Here is a 7,174-nt window from a genome sequence, read left to right as displayed (position 1 = left end):
AAATTGGAATGTTTGAAGTACCCGTAGTTTAACTAGTTTTAAATACCAATCATTAACAATGCTAATTCACTCGTACAGGTAGGAAGAGAAAATGAAAGTGAAAGGGCTGCCCTTGCGCTCCGCGGCCAGCAGGTGGCGCTGGTCGCCCTCCCTGGAGCTCTGTGGTGCAGAACCGGCAGAGGGAAAGGCGGTTTTGATTGTCAGGTTTTGCGCCCAATCACGTTTCGAAAATTCTGTATTCCGGCATTCTTATCCAATGAGGATGAGCGGAGGGAAACGGTGTGCTCGCGGTAGGTTGCAGCGCACTGCACACAACAGAAGCCTCTGGGTGCTGCTCTCACTGCTGCAGCCTGGGAGTGTGTGGAGCTGCACGGGGGGCAGGAAGGACCCTGCAGCAGGACGGGGGCAGCTCCAGGTGAGTGGGGCGAGGGGAGGGGAGCCTACACTGCAGCAGTGCCATGGCAGCTGCAGGTGAGTGTCACAGGGGCAGGGTCTGCACGGGGGAGGGGCAGGCTGCATGCAGGGGCACAGTGCAGGGAGCATCCTGCAGCAGCAGCACAAGGCGCAGCTGCACAGGGGTAGGGGGCAGCCTCCTGCATGCAGGGAAGGGGCAACAGCACGAGACAGCCCCAGGTGAGTGGCACAGCAGGGCAGAAGCTTGCAACAGCAATAGGGCAGAGACCTGGGTGCAGCAGCAGCAGAGGGGCTGTGCAGGCATGCATCAGCACCAGCCCACCCCCAGCTCGGTGCCATGGGGCAGATCACAGCAGGGCAGAGGGCATCACTCAGCAGCATGAGCTAGTGTCAAGGTAAGAGGGGCAGTAAAGCGCTTCAACGCCTCCTCGGGGGTAGTAAGCGCTATATAAATGCAATTACCAGGCAGTAGCCATCAGACAGCCTGCATGGGTGGAGGGTGGATATCAGGGTTCAGCAGTGAGGGGGGGGGCTGTATGCAGCAGCACAGAGCAGACAGCAGGGTTCAACAGACACACACAGCAGAGGGAGGCTTGCATCAGTGCTGTGTCAGACAGCCTGCATGGGTGGAGGGTAGATATCAGGGTTCAGCTGTGAGGGGGTGGGGGGAGGGGGGTCTGCATGCAGCAGCACAGAGCAGACAGCGGGGTTCAACAGACACACACAGCAGAGGGAGGCTTGCATCAGTGCTGTGTCAGACAGCAACATGCTGCAGCCCGGGGGCAGAGAGGAGCGTGCACTGCAGCAATACAGTGGCACACACAGCACAGCATTGAGTGATCTGCGTGAGGAGCTCATCCATTCTGGTGCTTGTGGTCCTCATATAATGGGATCCACTCCACAAACTGCAAAATATATATAACTACTGGACTTGATGGGCTACTGATGCACACAATTAGTGAACTTAGGAATCCTTATGACATAGTTGAGTGCTAGGGGAGGGGCATTTTAAGGCCAGGGACTTGGCGTAAGAGGCGACGAACAACATGCAGTGCCAGAGGTGCAGCTCCAGGAAAGTGTCTCAGGACAAGGGCAGATAACACAAGACAGCAGCACACGAGCAGAGAACAGCTTCAGCAGCACAAGTGACGCCTCAGGTGAGTGTCAGTGGCAGCAGGTGCAGAACAGGTACAAGGAAAAGCTTGCAGAATAACACTCTTGCAGCAGCACAGAGGCAGATAACAGTGTGCTGTAGTAGATAAAAAGGCAGAGAGCATCACACAGGAACAGCATTGGGCTCAGTACGTGTGTGGCATGCATCATGTGATCGTTGCTATCATTTGTTTTACATGAATTAGTTCAGTAGAAGCAATGAGAGACTACAACACCCAGAATGCATTAGGGTTGGCACATTAACACCTAGGATTGGAGTTACTATATGTGATGAACTGGTGCCCCCCTAGTACTGGGAGAGCAACATGGGGAATGAATATCCCGCACAAAGAAAGGCAGAGAGCAGCCTCCAGCAGTAGAGGGAAAGGGTAGAAAGGCAGAGAGCAGCCTGAAGCAGTAGAGGGAAAGAGTAGAAAGGCAGAGAGCAGCCTGAAGCAGTAGAGGGAAAGAGTAGAAAGGCAGAGAGCAGCCTGCAGCAGTAGAGGGAAAGGGTAGAAAGGCAGGGAGCAACCTGTAACAGCAGAGGCAGTGTATGAGGCGACATAGTGTAGCCTGCAGCAGCAGCACCTGGGTTAGACAGCAGCCTGCCCCAGGTAGCCTGCAGAAACAGGGGGAAAGAGCAGAAAGGCAAAGATCAGCCTGCAGCAGTAGAGGGAAAGGGTAGAAAGGCAAGGAGCAACCTGTAACAGCAGAGGCAGTGTATGAGGCGACATAGTGTAGCCTCCAGCAACAGCACCTGGGTTAGACAGCAGCCTGCCCCAGGTAGCCTGCAGAAACAGGGGCGGCAGGGATGGAATAAGGCACTTTGGATCACCACAGGGGACAGAGAGCAGTTTATAGAAGTACCGGGGACAGAGGGCAGTTTGTAGACGCACTGAGGACAGAGAGCAGTATATGGAAGCTCACGGGGACAGAGAGCAGTTTATGGAAGCTCCTAGGACAGCGAGCAATTTATAGAAGCACCGGTGATAGAGAGAAGTTCATGGAAGCAGCAGGGATAGAGAGCAGTTTATGGAAGCACCAGGGACAGAGAGCAGTTCATGGAAGCACCAGGGACAGAGAGCAGTTCATGGAAGCTCCTGGGACAGAGAGCAGTTCATGGAAGCTACTGGGACAGAGAGCAGTTCATGGAAGCTCCTGGGACAGAGAGCAGTTATGGAAGCAGCAGGGAGAGAGAGCAGTTATGGAAGACTCGGGGAAAGAAAACATTTTATGGAAGCAGCAGGGACAGAGAAAAGTTTGTAGAATCACTGGGGACAGAGAGCAATTTATGGAAGCGCTGGGGACAGAGAGCAGTTTATGGAAGCGCTGGGGACAGAGAGCAGTTTATGGAAGCAGTAGGGACAGAGAGCAGTTTGTAGAAGCACCCGGGACAGAGAGCAGTTTATGGCAGCACTGGGGACAGAGAGCAGTTAATGACAGCACTTGGGACAGAGAGCAGTTAATGACAGCACTGGGGATAGAGAGCAGTTTATGGAAGCGCTGGGGACAGAGAGCAGTTTATGGAAGCGCTGGGGACAGAGAGCAGTTTATGGAAGCAGTAGGGACAGAGAGCAGTTTGTAGAAGCACCCGGGACAGAGAGCAGTTTATGGCAGCACTGGGGACAGAGAGCAGTTAATGACAGCACTTGGGACAGAGAGCAGTTAATGACAGCACTGGGGACAGAGAGCAGTTTATGGAAGTGCTGAGGAAAGAGAGCAGTTTATGGCAGCACTGGGGACATAGAGCAGGTTCTGACAGCACCGTGGACAGAGAGCAGTTTGTAGAAGCACCGGGGACAGAGAGCAGTTTATGGAAGCAGCGGGGACAGAGAGCAGTTTGTAGAGGCACCCGGGACTGAGAGCAGTTTATGGCAGCACTGGGGACAGAGAGCAGTTTCTGACTGCACTGTGGACAGAGAGCAGTTTGTAGAAGCACCGGGGACAGAGAGAAGTTTATGGAAGCAACGGGGACAGAGAGCAGTTTCTGACAGCACCGTCGACAGAGAGCAGTTTGTAGAAGCACCGGGGACAGAGAGCAGTTCATGGAAGCAGCAGGGAGAGAGAGCAGTTATGGAAGCTCCGGGGAAATAAAACAGTTAATGGAAGCAGCAGGAGCAGAGAACAGTTTGTAGAAGCACTGGGGACAGAGAGCAGTTTATGGAAGCGTTGGGGACAGAGAGCAGTTTATGGAAGCAGTAGGGACAGAGAGCAGTTTGTAGAAGCACCCGGGACATAGAGCAGTTTATGGCAGCACTGGGGACAGAGAGCAGTTAATGACAGCACTTGGGACAGAGAGCAGTTAATGACAGCACTGGGGACAGAGAGCAGTTTATGGCAGCACTGGGGTCAGGGAGCAGTTCATGGAAGCAGCAGGGAGAGAAAGCAGTTATGGAAGCTCCGGGGAAATAAAACATTTTATGGAAGCAGCAGGGACAGAGAACAGTTTGTAGAAGGACTGGGGACAGAGAGCAGTTTATGGAAGCGTTGGGGACAGAGAGCAGTTTATGGAAGCAGTAGGGACAGAGAGCAGTTTGTAGAAGCACCCGGGACAGAGAGCAGTTTATGGCAGCACTGGGGACAGAGAGCAGTTAATGACAGCACTTGGGACAGAGAGCAGTTAATGACAGCACTGGGGACAGAGAGCAGTTAATGACAGCACTGGGGACAGAGAGCAGTTTATGGAAGCGCTGAGGATATAGAGCAGTTTATGGCAGCACTGGGGACAGAGAGCAGTTTCTGACTGCACCGTGGACTGAGAGCAGTTTGTAGAAGCACCGGGGACACAGAGCAGTTTATGGAAGCAGCGGGGACAGAGAGCAGTTTGTAGAAGCACCCGGGACTGAGAGGCGTTTATGGCAGGACCGGGGACAGAAAGCAGTTTATAGAAGCACAGGGGACAGAGAACAGTATATGGCAGCACCGGGGACCGAGGGCAGTATTATGGAAGCTCCTGAACCAGAGAGCAGTTAGTAGAAGCACCGTGGGCAGAGAGCAATGTATGGCAGCACCGGGTACAGAAGGCAGTTTATGGCAGCACCGGGTACAGAAGGCAGTTTATGGCAGCACAGGGTACAGAGGCAGTTTATGGCAGCACCGGGTACAGAAGGCAATTCATGGCAGCACCGGGTACAGAAGGCAGTTTATGGCAGCACCGGGGACAGAGAGCAGTTTATGGAGGCACAGGGGACAGAGAGCAGTTTATAGAAGCATCCGGGACAGAGAGCAGTTTATAGAAGCATCGGTGACCGAGAACAGTTTATAGAAACACTGGGGACAGAGAGCAGTTTATGGAAGCAGTAGGGACAGAGAGCAGTTTGTAGAAGCACCCGGGACAGAGAGCAGTTTATGGCAGCACTGGGGACAGAGAGCAGTTAATGACAGCACTTGGGACAGAGAGCAGTTAATGACAGCACGGGGTACAGAGAGCAGTTTATGGAAGCGCTGAGGAAAGAGAGCAGTTTATGGCAGCACTGGGGACATAGAGCAGGTTCTGACAGCACCGTGGACAGAGAGCAGTTTGTAGAAGCACCGGGGACAGAGAGCAGTTTATGGAAGCAGCGGGGACAGAGAGCAGTTTGTAGAAGCACCCGGGACTGAGAGCAGTTTATGGCAGCACTGGGGACAGAGAGCAGTTTCTGACTGCACTGTGGACAGAGAGCAGTTTGTAGAAGCACCGGGGACAGAGAGAAGTTTATGGAAGCAACGGGGACAGAGAGCAGTTTCTGACAGCACCGTCGACAGAGAGCAGTTTGTAGAAGCACCGGGGACAGAGAGCAGTTCATGGAAGCAGCAGGGAGAGAAAGCAGTTATGGAAGCTCCGGGGAAATAAAACAGTTTATGGAAGCAGCAGGAGCAGAGAACAGTTTGTAGAAGCACTGGGGACAGAGAGCAGTTTATGGAAGCAGCGGGGACAGAGAGCAGTTTGTAGAAGCACCCGGGACTGAGAGCCGTTTATGGCAGCACCGGGGACAGAAAGCAGTTTATAGAAGCACAGGGGACAGAGAACAGTATATGGCAGCACCGGGGACCGAGGGCAGTATTATGGAAGCTCCTGAGCCAGAGAGCAGTTAGTAGAAGCACCGTGGGCAGAGAGCAATGTATGGCAGCACCGGGTACAGAAGGCAGTTTATGCCAGCACCGTCGACAGAGAGCAGTTTGTAGAAGCACTGGGGACAGAGAGCAGTTCATGGAAGCAGCAGGGAGAGAGAGCAGTTATGAAAGCTCCGGGGAAATAAAACAGTTTATGGAAGCAGCAGGAGCAGAGAACAGTTTGTAGAAGCACTGGGGACAGAGAGCAGTTTATGGAAGCGTTGGGGACAGAGAGCAGTTTATGGAAGCAGTAGGGACAGAGAGCAGTTTGTAGAAGCACCCGGGACATAGAGCAGTTTATGGCAGCACTGGTGACAGAGAGCAGTTAATGACAGCACTTGGGACAGAGAGCAGTTAATGACAGCACTGGGGACAGAGAGCAGTTTATGGCAGCACTGGGGTCAGAGAGCAGTTCATGGAAGCAGCAGGGAGAGAGAGCAGTTATAGAAGCTCCGGGGAAATAAAACATTTTATGGAAGCAGCAGGGACAGAGAACAGTTTGTAGAAGCACTGGGGACAGAGAGCAGTTTATTGAAGCGTTGGGGACAGAGAGCAGTTTATGGAAGCAGTAGGGACAGAGAGCAGTTTGTAGAAGCACCCGGGACAGAGAGCAGTTTATGGCAGCACTGGGGACAGAGAGCAGTTAATGACAGCACTGGGGACAGAGAGCAGTTAATGACAGCACTGGGGACAGAGAGCAGTTTATGGAAGCGCTGAGGATATAGAGCAGTTTATGGCAGCACTGGGGACAGAGAGCAGTTTCTGACTGCACCGTGGACTGAGAGCAGTTTGTAGAAGCACCGGGGACACAGAGCAGTTTATGGAAGCAGCAGGGACAGAGAGCAGTTTGTAGAAGCACCCGGGACTGAGAGCCGTTTATGGCAGCACCGGGGACAGAAAGCAGTTTATAGAAGCACAGGGGACAGAGAACAGTATATGGCAGCACCGGGGACCGAGGGCAGTATTATGGAAGCTCCTGAGCCAGAGAGCAGTTAGTAGAAGCACCGTGGGCAGAGAGCAATGTATGGCAGCACCGGGTACAGAAGGCAGTTTATGGCAGCACCGGGTACAGAAGGCAGTTTATGGCAGCACAGGGTACAGAAGGCAGTTTATGGCAGCACCGGGTGCAGAAGGCAATTCATGGCAGCACCGGGTAAAGAAGGCAGTTTATGGCAGCACCGGGGACAGAGAGCAGTTTATGGAGGCACCGGGGACAGAGAGCAGTTTATAGAAGCATCCGGGACAGAGAGCAGTTTATAGAAGCATCGGTGACCGAGAACAGTTTATAGAAACACTGGGGACCAAGAGCAGTTCATAGAAGCACCGGGGACAGAGAGCAGTTTATGGCAGCACTGGGGACAGAGAGCAGTGTATGGCAGCTCTGGGGACAGAGAGCAGTTTATAGAAGCATCGGGGACAGAGAGCAGTTTATAGAAACACTGGGGACAGAGAGCAGTTTTAGGGAAGCAGATAACCAGTTATGTTGTGTTATTTCTTCTTTTTTTTTATTATTGCT

General features: G+C 52.9%; 1 protein-coding gene across 2 annotated transcripts in view; it reads left to right on the top strand.

Annotated features, from left to right (window-relative positions):
* Positions 1-295: 295 nt before the first annotated feature.
* The window catches only part of SCAI (suppressor of cancer cell invasion), a 565,718-nt gene continuing 558,839 nt past the window's right edge, over positions 296-7,174 (top strand). For both annotated transcript variants that reach the window (XM_078646060.1, XM_078646059.1), the window contains exon 1: positions 296-415. The gene's annotated coding sequence lies outside the window, so the exon portion shown is untranslated. The remainder of the gene's footprint in view (positions 416-7,174) is intronic.

Source organism: Lissotriton helveticus, chromosome 5_1, assembly GCF_964261635.1.
Source record: "Lissotriton helveticus chromosome 5_1, aLisHel1.1, whole genome shotgun sequence".
Lineage (NCBI taxonomy): Eukaryota > Metazoa > Chordata > Amphibia > Caudata > Salamandridae > Lissotriton > Lissotriton helveticus.
This window is presented reverse-complemented; position numbering and strand designations above follow the sequence as displayed.